Genomic DNA, 13,077 nt, shown 5'->3' with positions numbered 1-13,077 from the left:
TTCTCATGAAATCAGAGATAATCGATTTTGGTATCTAAATTGTCATGACACTTATATATGCCAACACATCATCTTTTATGATATATTAAAAATTAAAATGATTGATATTATTAATTAATAAATTTATTTATTTATTATTTATTTAATAATTAGTGTTATTTTATAAAGAAAATATGAATAAAAATTAAAAAAAGAATTTTTTAAAAACTCTTCATTCTTTTAACGTTGATTTGACGGTAGAGATCAAAGTAACTGTCTTTAATTTTAGAGGGATTAAATTCAAATAATGAAAACTAAAATAAAAAGTAGTAGATTTACGAAGATCAAATATATATTTAAACCTAAAATAAAACAAATAAAGAAAAAGCAAAACAAATGCACGGACCACTTGTTCTTATTCTCGCGTGCATGAATTTCCATTCTCTTTATGTCATTCCAAAGTTAGGATTTAGGATTTTCTTTCTTTTCAGATCCATTTCTTTTTCTTTTTCCTTGAGATTTGTTCTCCATTTTCTCAAAGCTTGCATTTCATTTCTTTTTCTTGTTTTGAACACCACGACAACTATTACGAACGTGACGACAATTGTTGCAAACGCGACGGCCGTAGGTGACGACTACAGCTACTACGAACACGACGGTTGGAGTTGCAAATGCGACAACGGGAGTTGTTGCAAATAGGAATGCGATGAGGTGAAATATAAAGGAGTAAAGATGAACGAGAAAGAGAATGAATAAGATTATTCTTTTATTATGTAGTTTCTATTACAATGTTAGCCTTAATTATCGGCGCAAATAAATACACATTCCCTAATGGACTTAACATTCCCTCTTAAATGTTCATGAAAGATATCCCTCATTAAAATCTTACTAGAAAAAAAAAACTCAATGAAAAAAAATTATAATGAAGGAAAAAAAGTATAATATCTTTTTGTTAATTATATGGTGTATTTACTTCTCCCCCTCAACCATACAAATATCTCTAAGACGGCAAAGACTCATACTAGTTGCTCGAAAATTATAGTTTTGAGTGATTATGTGAAAATGTACGCAATATTATCACAAGAATAAATTTGATGAATGATTATCTCCCTACTCTTATGGAGATCTTAAGTGAAAAGGAATTTAGAAAAATATGTTTTGTTCGGTCTTCTTTAATATATCATTCCTTCAACTGATGCATATAGTATTATCTTCGTAAATTATTATTACATTCATTATTCTGGTAGATAAACCATGATTTTCTTGTATGCGTTGAATCAAATACCTTAACCAAACACATTCTCTGCTTGCCTCGTGTAGTGCTAAAAGTTCTACATGATTTGATGAAGTCATTGTTATGGTTTGTCTTACAGATCTCCATAAAATGGTTGTACCTCCACTTGTAAACAAATAACTTGCATTTGTGTAACCAATTAATTAGTTTGGGCATTTGTTGTACATCTAAGATAACAAAGTGTAAGTTTAACTCTATTCCAATGTATTTTTGTGTAGGTGTAGAACTATATCTTGATAATAGGTTGACATAAAATGATATGTCATAACATGTATAATTAGTGAGGTACATTAGTGCTTGATTCAGAGTGAGATATGGTACTTCATGATCAATTAGTTCTTCATCCTCTTCTCGGAGTCAGAAATGGTTTTTCTCCGTATATTTAGTGATTTAACACCCATTGGAGTAGACAACATATGAGATTTGCTCATATAGAAACATTTTAACACTTTTGCTATGTAAGTTTTTTTATGCAAAAAAAAAAAATTAATTATTCAAATGTTCAATTTGTAATCCCAGAACAAAACTTTGTCTTTACCAAATCTTTCATTTCAAACTTTTTCCTTAAGTATTATATGCCTTTTAAAAGCTCTTTAGAAATTCCAATAATATTTATGTCATCGACATAGATAGTAATTATGGAAAATTCATTGTCCTGTATTTTCATAAAAATACAAGGACAAATAAAATCATTTTTATATCAATCCTTTAATAAATATTCAATGAGATTATTATACCACATGCTTCCAAGTTGTTTTATCCCATAGAGAGATCCCAAATAGAGACCTCTTCAATTTGATGGAATAGTCTTCTTGAAATCTTGAACTATTGGTATTTGACAAATTAAATCCTTAAGTGACTTTCATATAAATGTCATTATCAAGTGAGTCATATAATTAAATTGTAACAACATCCATCATATGCGAATATAATCCTTCATGTACTAAGAGACTAATTAAGTATCGAAAAGTTGTTGCATTTATGATATTGAATTAAATTAAATAACATTTATTGTTTTAAATAATAGAATTCATTGTTTTTTTAATAAGTAAAAATTCATTGTTGATGCATGAGAGTTGCTCTCTTTCTTGTAGCTTACAATTTGGGCATGTCAATATGATTGAAAAAAAATGCATAGAAACATATTATATTTTTAGACTTTGCCCTTTGGTGAGCAATTAATATCAGAACATTTTGTATATAAATTTTTAACTCCTCTTTTGCGATAATCTCCACTAGCTCTCATAATAGTATTAATTCCTATAAAGTTGAAAATATTTCCAATAGAATTCAAACAAAATAAATGTCGTTAATGTTTACGGTATGAATTAAAATTGAAAATAATTAAATTTGTAGTAATTAAAAAGTGCAAATTATTTTTATAAATATTAAAAATAAAATATAACAATTTTATAAAGACTACAAATTTATTTAATTTATAACCTTATTATTTGGTTCGGATATCACATCATATGTTTACGTGACTTAAAATAGTTGGTATTCATTACTTCTTTTTTGTTTTTGAAATATAGTCTTTTATGTTTTTAATTTAATACTGTGTGCTATATTTCAGTTTAAGTTTGTTTATGTTATTATAACTTTGTTTCTTTTGTGTTTATTATGTTTTATGTTAGTATTTTGTATTATGAATTTAAATAAGTGTTAAGTTTATATTTAAGTTTTTTTTTTTTTTGTGTTTATGGTTGTTATTCCTTTTTTTTCTTTTTATATTTACGCTTTTATGTTAAAATTTAATATAAACTTGATGTGTATTCTAAAAATTCTTCTAAAAGTATAATATACACTTATATTATTCTTAAATTATACTTATTTTTCTATATTAATTTATTTGTCTAAACTTATTTTTCTCTATAAAACCTTCAATATTATAGTATCGATATTTTAAATTATAAACCACATAAATTTCATTTATATTTACATAATTGTTTTGGAAATGTTATTTCATGTCATTTAATTAACTGAATTATGTTACTCAATTATCTCATAAAGTTACTAATTAGGTTATAATAGTAGTCTATTTGTTTAAACTGTAAATTACTCTCATCTAAGTTTTTTTGTTTTATTAGGTAGCAAAGTTATTAATAATTATTAGATATCAAAAAATCAAATTAATATAGTCTAACACTAACAGATATATGTTGTAATATTAATGGAAAATTGAGCAATAATTTTATTTTATCTCAATTTTAATTGTTTTACACTAACAAATATAATTGTAATATTAATGGAAAATTTAGTAATAATTTTATTTTATCTCACTCTAATCGTATTGAGAGTGATATTTGATGATTATTAGATATTGTACCGTGTATTTGTAATGTTGCTATAATTTGGAGGATTAGTTGCATAGCAAACAAATCGATAATCTTTATTAATTATTGTCCATAAATGTGGTAATATGGTAATATATTGAATGCCAAGTTTTTGAATCAGTTACCTGAGTTGGCATATATTTGATGTAGCTAAATATCACTAGAAGGGGGGTTGAATAGGGATTTTGCTGTTAAAAATAATTTTCAAGTGTTTTTAAAACTATCATCTCGCAGAGGATTGCAAGCCCGATGATGGGTTTTTCAAACTTTCAGATTTGAGCTGAGCTAAAGAGTGAGAGAAAAATATGAGAATGATACACACAATTTTTATACTGGTTCACCCAATGAAGGTTACGTCCAATCCTCACACTCTTGTGAGATTTCACTAATGTTCAAACAGATCAACCTCTCACAGATGATGATTAAAAATTGTGTATTCTTTAGTTTCACCAAGCTTACAATCAGGTTTCAAATATTTGCATGTGTATCTCACGTGGAAATTACAATGTGATATGAGAGTGATTGATTATAAATACTTTCTCAAAGGATTTACAAAGATCTAATGTAGGATTGTAGAAAGTATGAAGAGAGGATGGATGTTGCTTCTTGAAAGCTTTAGAATCCTTGATCTTTTTAATGCAATGTGTTGTGTATTTGATGAAGAAGAGTTTACTGCCTTTTATAGAAGTCTTATGATGTTCATTTCATATGCCAAACTTTTTATGACCGTTGGAAAATCAATTCAAAAAGCCCAAAGTCTTTTCTTATAATTACGAAACTTCCATCCAGCTGTCCTTGGACAGATGCAGTCCATCCTCAAGTACGAGGTTGCAGATTTTCTGGAAACTTGGGGCATGTGCTGTCCTTTTCTCTTTCCTTTCTTTAAGGCTTGTAAGACCATGTGATGTCTTTTTCGTTCTCCTTTCTTCAAGGCTTGTAAAGGCTTCACATGAAGTCTTTTTCTATTTCCTTTCTTTAAGACATGTGATGACTTTCACTTTTGGCTTGTTTGTTGTTGCCTTTTTGAAGATTGATTTTATATTGTTTTTTAATTTACACAAGAGTGATCTATAGGTCTGTTTGTAGCCTTTGCACATGATATGATGGGTTGCTTTCAAAGGTGTTGGGATGCTTTTCAAGATATTGACCATAGACTCATCCTAGTGTAATCCTTCCTCGTACCTTTCTTTTGCCATCTTACTCCTTTTCTTCAAAAACTTTTCTTTATTCATTCTTTAATAAAGTTTTGCCTTTGTTTAATGAATCAAACAATTTATTCTTTAATATTGTTTTGCCTTTGTTTAATGAATAAAACAATTCATTTCAGCGAGGATGAGTATTCTGCAGATTTGAAGATTCATCAACTCGCGAGGCCATCCTCAGCATTTTTCATCCTCCAGATTTAACTCATAATTTTCCTCTTTTTGCCTTAATGAATAATAACTTGTTTTCTTATATGAATACACTCAAAAACACAAATTAGTCATTAACCTCAATCATAATCTTTTAATTAATTTTGTTATCATTAAAACCATTTGAGAGATATTTTATCTCAACAATATTGGCACATGAAATTTTTGAAATAATGTGTCCATAGGACACATACTTTATACATCTTAAAATTATAAATTAAATGTTTTTACAGAAATTAAAAATATAACTAATTTATATAAATTAATCTACATCTACTATATAAACAATTGTTTTGCACCAAAGAAAATAGTACACATGTCAAGTTTTAGATAAACAAAATAATTAATGTCTTTCTAATCTTTTTCATTCACATCTAACAAAATCTTAATTATTTAATATAATCAATTTTGTAAATAATAATTGAATAAAATTTTGGAATGAAAAATAACAAAATAGGATGTTCAGATTCTCTAGCAAATTAATTTGTGAAGGTTCTCTTATAGCAAACAACTTATTCATTGATATGAAACTTTTTTTCCATTAATGTCATTAATTTTATTTTCCCCAACTTTCTTTATTGTTCCATTAAATTGTTATATTAATTTTGTCATTTCTAATTCTTTTTTGTTTCATGTTTTGTTACTTTGTCAAATATAGTGCACATCTAAAAATAATTTAAAAAAATGTATGATTTTTTTTAATAATAATAATTAATCAAATGAATTTTACTCATTTTCAAGACTAAATACACTGACTATAGTACAACTTAAATATGGTATGAAATTAGTAAGTAATAACAATAACAACTTTTTATGTCATTAGTAAAACTTAAACTTTTAAGGTCAATTAGTTATTATGGTTGTTTGCTATTTATAATACTCCATCTCTTCCACAAAGATTTGTATGAATAAAAATATGTGTTGCTCTATGTAGTTTTTTTTTTTTTTTTTTCGTATGTATGATTTTCATTCACACTTCACTAATTATTTTTCTATATATGCTAATTCAATGTTTGTTGTTGTTTGTGTTTACTTATTCTTATAAATATTTGTATATCTTCCACTTGATGTAGCTAAATATCACTAGAAGGGGGGTTGAATAAGAATTTTGCTGTTAAAAATATTTTTCAGGTGTTTTTAAAACTATCCTCTCGTAGAGGATCACAAACCCGATGATGGTTTTTCAAACCTTTAAATTTGAGCTGAGCTAAAGAGTGAGAGAAAAATATGAGAATGACACACAATTTTTATACTGGTTCACCCAATGAAGGCTACGTCCAGTCCTCACACACTTGTGAGATTTCACTAATGTTCAACCAGATCAACCTCTCAATGAGTATGATTACAATTTGTGTATTTTTTAGCCTCACCAAGCTTACAATCAAGTTTCAACTATTTCCTAGTGTATCTCACGTGGAAATTACAAAATGATATGAGAGTGATTGATTCTAAATACTTTCTCAAATGATTTACAAAGATCTAATGTAGGATTATAGAAAGTATGAAGAGATGATGGGTATTGCTCTTGATAGCTTTAAGATCCTTGATCTTGTTATGCAATATTGTTGTGTATTTGATGATGAAGAGCTTGCTGCCTTTTATAGAAGTCTTATGATGATCCTTCCATGTGCCAAGCTCTTTATAACTGTTGGAATTCATTACAAAAGGTCCAAGGTCTTTCATCATATTTACAGAACTGTCTTCCAGCTGTCATTGGACTGGCTGAGTCCATCCTCGCGCATGGGGATCACCCTCCTTGGAACTTGATCTTGAGTTGTCCTTTTCTTTTCTCATTCTTCAAAGCATGTAAGGTTGTTTCTTTGACTATGCGAGCTACAACCTTTTCAGAAACTTAAAGGACTAGGTTGAGTTCAATTTTGAAGAGTGATGTTGACAATAGAGAGCCACCCTCTTACATAGGACTACCATCCTCTTATATCACGTTCATATATGCTTTTTTCATAACTTGTGAAGGCTTCTATTTTTGGCTTGTTTGTTGTTGCCTTTCTATGGATTGACTTCTTCATTGTTTTCATTCATACAAGGATGATAAATAGGTCTTATTTTAGCCTTTGCACATGTTAGATGGGTTGCTTTCAACTTTATAGAACCGTCTTCAGCCTAACATTGTCATCCTCTTGTCTAGATCTGGCCATTCTCGTACCTATTCCTTTGGCTTTCTAACTTCTTTATTTCAAATGCTTTATTTATTCATTCTTTGATACTGTTGTGCATTTCTTTAAAGAATAAAAACATTTGTTCTGGAGAGGACAAGTATTGTGCAGATTTGAAGCTTCATCCTCTTCACAAGGCCATCCTCAAAATTTCCATCCTCCAGATTTGTGTATCAAATTTTTCTCCTTTTTGCTTTAATGATTAATAACCTATTTTCTTATATGAATTCACTCAAAAGTACAAATTAGTTATTAACCACAATCATAATCTCTTAAGTAATTTTATTATCATTAAAATCATTTGAGAGATTTTGTCTAAACAATCTCCCCCTTTTTGATGATGACAAAATTCTTTAGATTATGATTTTAAATAAGACAAGTTCATGTGATAAAATGTTTATGCTCCCCTCAATCATATGTGTAATAATTTTTAAAACTAAAAAAAAATTACTCCCCCTGAATATATGCCAAAGTTTTGAGATAATAAAATTGAACCATAAATAAAGCTTCATATTAATGAAACCAATATTGCAAAAGTTTGTTCAACACATCATAAACATCAAACAAGATACATAGGCAACAACACAAAACGAATCAACTCAACAGTTAGTTCAACACAAAGACAACTACTAGATAATCATGATCTATCTCCCCTTGAATTTGGCAACAGCAAAAAGAAGGAAACACAAAGTTACTCATAGGAGGATGGCTCTTCAGACGAGGATGAAGGAGATGGAACAGGAACAACAGAGGAAGGCTGGGCTGGTAGCTTAGGAGGAAGATCTCCAAGAGCAATGGTAGGGGCCAAATGTTTGGTAACCCATTAAAGAATGAGACCAAATTGAGCCATAGAGTTCTGGAAATGAGTGAGGATGTGAAGAATTTTCTTCTGATCCTTCCTAATGGATTTGAGAAGTTTAATCTGCTTCTGATTCTTCCTTTACTCAGTCCTCTTGCTAGGAGTCGAGTCCTTAGGTTGATCCTTTACACTGAAACTCTTATTTTGAGAGCTCCCAACTTTGTCCTTAGAACAATTATGAGTCATTGTAGTAAAAAAGGAATCAATGGAACTGAACAAACCTGTGACCTCAAGGAGAGGTTGGGAAGGTTCTTCAAGATTTGCAGCACGAGGAATGGAAATTGGTTGCGAAAGATCTGGTGGTGGGAGCACATCTTCTTCAACATGCACATTTGGAGGAGATGCCACAGGCACATCCGTAGGGGAATTATGTGGTGAGAAGTGAAGATAAGACAAGTTGAGATCAAAATATAACTCCTCACCATCTTCCATAAGTTGAAGATGAGTTGGTGCGAAGGTATCCTCAAGAGGAGGATCGACTTCATGAAGAGGAGTCAGATTGTGGATTGGTGGAGACTGAGGTGGTGTTGGGACATGAGAGTCACGTAATGGAGATGGAGTATCATCAGTAGAGTCACGTAGTGGAGCTGAAGTGGGAGCAGTGGAGTCAATGGGTTCCTGAATGATTGGAGAAGGAACATCCTCAGGTGGAGGTTGAGTAATTTCTTGTTCAGAGTTTTGAGAGGGAGAGAAGGAATGACGAGCTTTCCTTTTCTTAGATGCAGGAGGGTCAGTTGATGATGATTTGAGATGAGAAGATACATCATGTTGAATCTTCATTTGTTTGATATTCTCCATAGAGAAAGTTTGTTAAAGTGAATAAAGGGTTCATCCTCAAGTGGGAGTTTGAAAATTTTGAAGATCTTAGTCAGGATCATCCCATAGGGAGCTGATCGACCCACCACAACATCATTCAACATGAAGCAGAAAATAACATGTCCTTAGTGAAAAGGAGTGTCGGACATCAAATGATGAATGATCATGAGGTCAAGCTTAGTGACCTTCTCAAAACTTCCAGCTAGGGGTGGGAATAGGCCAGGCCGTCCGCCAGGGGCCTATGGCTGGCCTACTTATGGCCTGGCCTGTTTAATAAAAAGGTAAGGCTCAGGCTGTTTTTAAAGCCTGTTTAATTAAATAGGTCAGGCTCATGCTTATAAAAAAGCCTATTAGGCCTGACAGGCCGACCTATATAATATATATATATATATATATATATATATATAAGTGAATATGATTTTGGTTGAGAGGATTTGTTTGAGAGTTAATAAGATAAGTTTGTTTGAGAGCATAGTGAGTGCGTTTGTTTCAAGAAAAAATCTATTCTTTTAAATCAAAAATCATTTTTTAGGGTTTAAAGGGTGCTTGTTTCGTATTTTTAAAAAATCAGTTAATAAGCTGAGTTTGTTTGAGAGAATAGTGAGTGCGTTTGTTTCAAGAAAGAATCTATTCTTTTAAATCAAAAATCATTTTGTTTTTTTTATGGGAAGGTTGTTGCATTACAAACTTGTTAGTTATAATTTTATTAGATTTGATTATAATTTTATTAGTTTTCCTTGCATATAAAGGCCTAATTTAACCTATTTAAAACTAAAATATAAAATATAACATTTAAATAATTTAATGCGAATAAGGCTTTTAAATAGGCTTACAGGCCAGACCATGATAGGCCGTAGGCCAGGCTCAGGCCGAAAAAAAAGCCTATGATAGGCTGTAGGCCAGGCTTAGGCCTAAAAAATTCATCGTAGGCCAGGCTCAGGCCTTTCAAAGCCTGGCCTGGCCTGACCTATTCCCACCCCTACTTCCAGCTCTGGGCGTAATGGAGTGTACACAAATGTTGTGGAGGATACATCACATAGGAAAGAGGTTGGAAGCCACTAAAGATTTTGGAGGTTTGATGAGATTATTTTGGAGAACAGAGGTCTTGGTGATTTCACATTGAGAATACCACATATCCGAGAAGCAACAGGCTTCTTCATCGCGTATGTCCAGAATTTGACATAGCGTAGTGGGGTTTATTTCCATATGAACCCCTTTTAGTACCATACTAAAACCAGTGGTGCCTTTTGAACCATTTGAAGCAGCATAGAAAGCCCTTACAAGGCGAGGATACTGAGGTTCATTGATTTGAAAAAAGGAGGTCCATCCGAGTTGGTCAGAAATTTCCTCCACCTTAAATCCTTTTTGTTTGAGATCAGTAAGGTCAATGATTTTACCATTGACTACAGATTTGTTTTGCCGTTTTGAGACATAATTAGTCTCTAATTCGGACGAATCAAATAGTGGAGTATTTTCAGAAATTTTTGTAGATGAGGATGATAGTTTTTGTGAAGAAGGTTTGACCTTTTTAGGAGTTGAAGTTTCAGAGGTAGATTTTGCAGGAGGAGGTTGAGGTGAAGATTCTGGAGTGAGATTTGTCTCTGAATCATCAGAGTGGACAACATGAAATGTGTTGTCCTGAGGAAACGCCTTTCTAGATGAAACAACTCCAGACATAATCCTAGAGGATCGCCTTATGGGAGCGAAGGAGGATGAGTTTTCTGTGATTTTGGGAGTGGTAGATGGAGAAGAAAAAAATTTAGATGGTTGAGAGGAAGGAATGGTGCTCAAGGTTTGTTGGGAATTTTCTTCAAATTGGCTTCCCTCATGGCAATTAGACTCAGTGCTTGAGTAGACATCTTGAGGATCTTCTGGAGCTTGATAGGAGATGAGCCATTTGAAAAAATTTAGATTGGAATGCAACAGATGAGTTGGAATTTTTAAACTGAAGGTTGATGAATGAGATTGATGGAGGACGAGAAAATAAGTAGAAGAGGATGGAAGATGTACAGGAGGAAACGTGTGAGGAATGGGTAATAAATTTAGCCGTTTACCTAGGAGATGATAGTGATGATGGATGAGACAGGCTAGGGACATGTAGCCGTCGATGCAATAAATGCAGAGCGTGAAGCACATAGGCAGCGCCACACATGCTGGTCAATGAGAGGAGGCGCATGCAAATTTTCTTGTCTGATGTGACAAGGGAAGTTACACCAATAAGGACATTTTGTCATCTGGTGGTTTTGGCCATCCTCATAGCTTTAGACTAAAATGTATATATACAAAATAAACATTAGATTTTTTGGATTTTTTATTTTTTTATTTATTATTTTTTTTAAATAATCATAATAATAATGGAGCATAAAAGAGATAAATCAATTAATTTTAGACAAATTAAAGATTGAGAGTTCCTGCAAGATCTTTTTGAACCTATCCTCCTAGAGAGGTTTGGTAAAAATATCTCCTAATTTATCTTCAGTGTCAATAAAAATCAGTTCGAAATTCCCTTTTTGAACATGATCTCTTATAAAATGATGTTTAATTTCAATGTGCTTAGATCTAGAATGTTGATTGAGATTTTTAGACAGATTTATTGCACTTGTATTATCACAGAGGATGAGAATTTTTGCGTACCTTAGAGAGTAATCCTCAAGTTGATTTTTTATCCATAGTAATTGTGAGCAACATTGTGCAGTTGATACATATTCTGCCTCTGTAGTTGAAAGAGCAATGGTACTTTGTTTTTTGCATGATCAACTTATTAGAGATTTACCAAGAAATTGGCAAGCTCCACTTGTGCTTTTTCTTTCAACTTTGTCTCCCACATAGTCGACATCACAATAAGCTATGAGGTCAAGATTGAAACATTTCTTGTACCAAATTCCCAGATTTATTGTGCAACAAGATATCTAAAAATGCTTTTTACTGCAGTAAGATGAGATTCTTTAGGAGAAGATTGAAATCTTGCACAAAGATCGACTGCAAAGACTATGTCCGGTCTGCTGGCTGTTAAATACAACAAGGATCCGATCATCCCTTTGTACTCTTTTTTTAGATATTGGAGTTCCTTCATTATCTTTGTGGAGTATGGAGGATGGGTGCATAGGAGTTCCTATACTATTGGTTGAACTCATGCTATATTTGTTAAGTAAATCTTTGATGTATTTTTCTTGAGATATAAAAATGCCATCCTCTAGTTGTTTAATTTGCAAACCAAGAAAGAATTTTAATTCTCCCATCATACTCATCTCAAACTCACTTTGCATGAGGTTGGAGAAATCTTTACACATCTTTTCATTTGTGGATTCAAAGATTATGTCATCGACATATATTTGAACAATCAATAAGTCCTCCTCAAGAGTCTTCTTGAAAAGAGTGGTATCAATTTGTCCTCTAATGAAATCATTCTCTTTTAGAAAAGAACTTAACCTCTCATACCAAGCTCAGGGAGCTTGCTTTAAACCATAAAGAGCTTTTGAGAGTTTGAACACATGGTTAGGCTTCTTTTCATCCTCAAACCCAGGAGGTTGGCGAACATACACCTCCTCATTTAAGAACCCACTCAAAAATGCACTTTTGACATCCTTTTGAAATAGTTTGATACCTTTATGAGTATCATAGGCTAAGATGATTCTTATTGCTTCAAGTCTTGCTACGGGTGCAAATCTTTCATCATAATCAATTCCTTCTTGTTGATTGTAACCTTGTGCCACTAATCTAGCTTTATTTCTAATAACCTCTCCATCCTCATTTAGTTTATTTCTAAATATCCATTTAGTCCCAATAATGGATTTGTCTAGAAGATGGGGTACAAGATTCCATACCTTGTTTCTTTCAAATTGTGAAAGCTCTTCCATCATAGCTTCAACTCATGATTTGTCACCAATAGCTTGATCAATTGTTTTGGGTTCAACTTGTGATATCATGGTCATGTTGGTAGTGTTTTCTCTTAGAGAATTTCTGGTTCTCACACCATTTGCAGTATTCCCAATGATTAGATCTTGAGGATGATGTGTGACTGTTTTCCATCCTCTTGGAGGTTGCTGAGAGGTTGAGTCACACTAATCCTCTTCGTGAGGACTGGGTACTTGAGAGGATGAATGTTCATCTTCTTCATTTTTATCCATGTTTTCTAAACACAAGTCATCAAACTCATAAAAAATAACATGCATGGATTCCTCCACAGTTTGAGTCCTAAGATTATATATTC

This window comes from Cicer arietinum, chromosome 2 (genome assembly GCF_000331145.2).
Source record: "Cicer arietinum cultivar CDC Frontier isolate Library 1 chromosome 2, Cicar.CDCFrontier_v2.0, whole genome shotgun sequence".
Classification (NCBI taxonomy): domain Eukaryota; kingdom Viridiplantae; phylum Streptophyta; class Magnoliopsida; order Fabales; family Fabaceae; genus Cicer; species Cicer arietinum.
Note: the sequence above shows the minus strand (reverse complement) of the source record.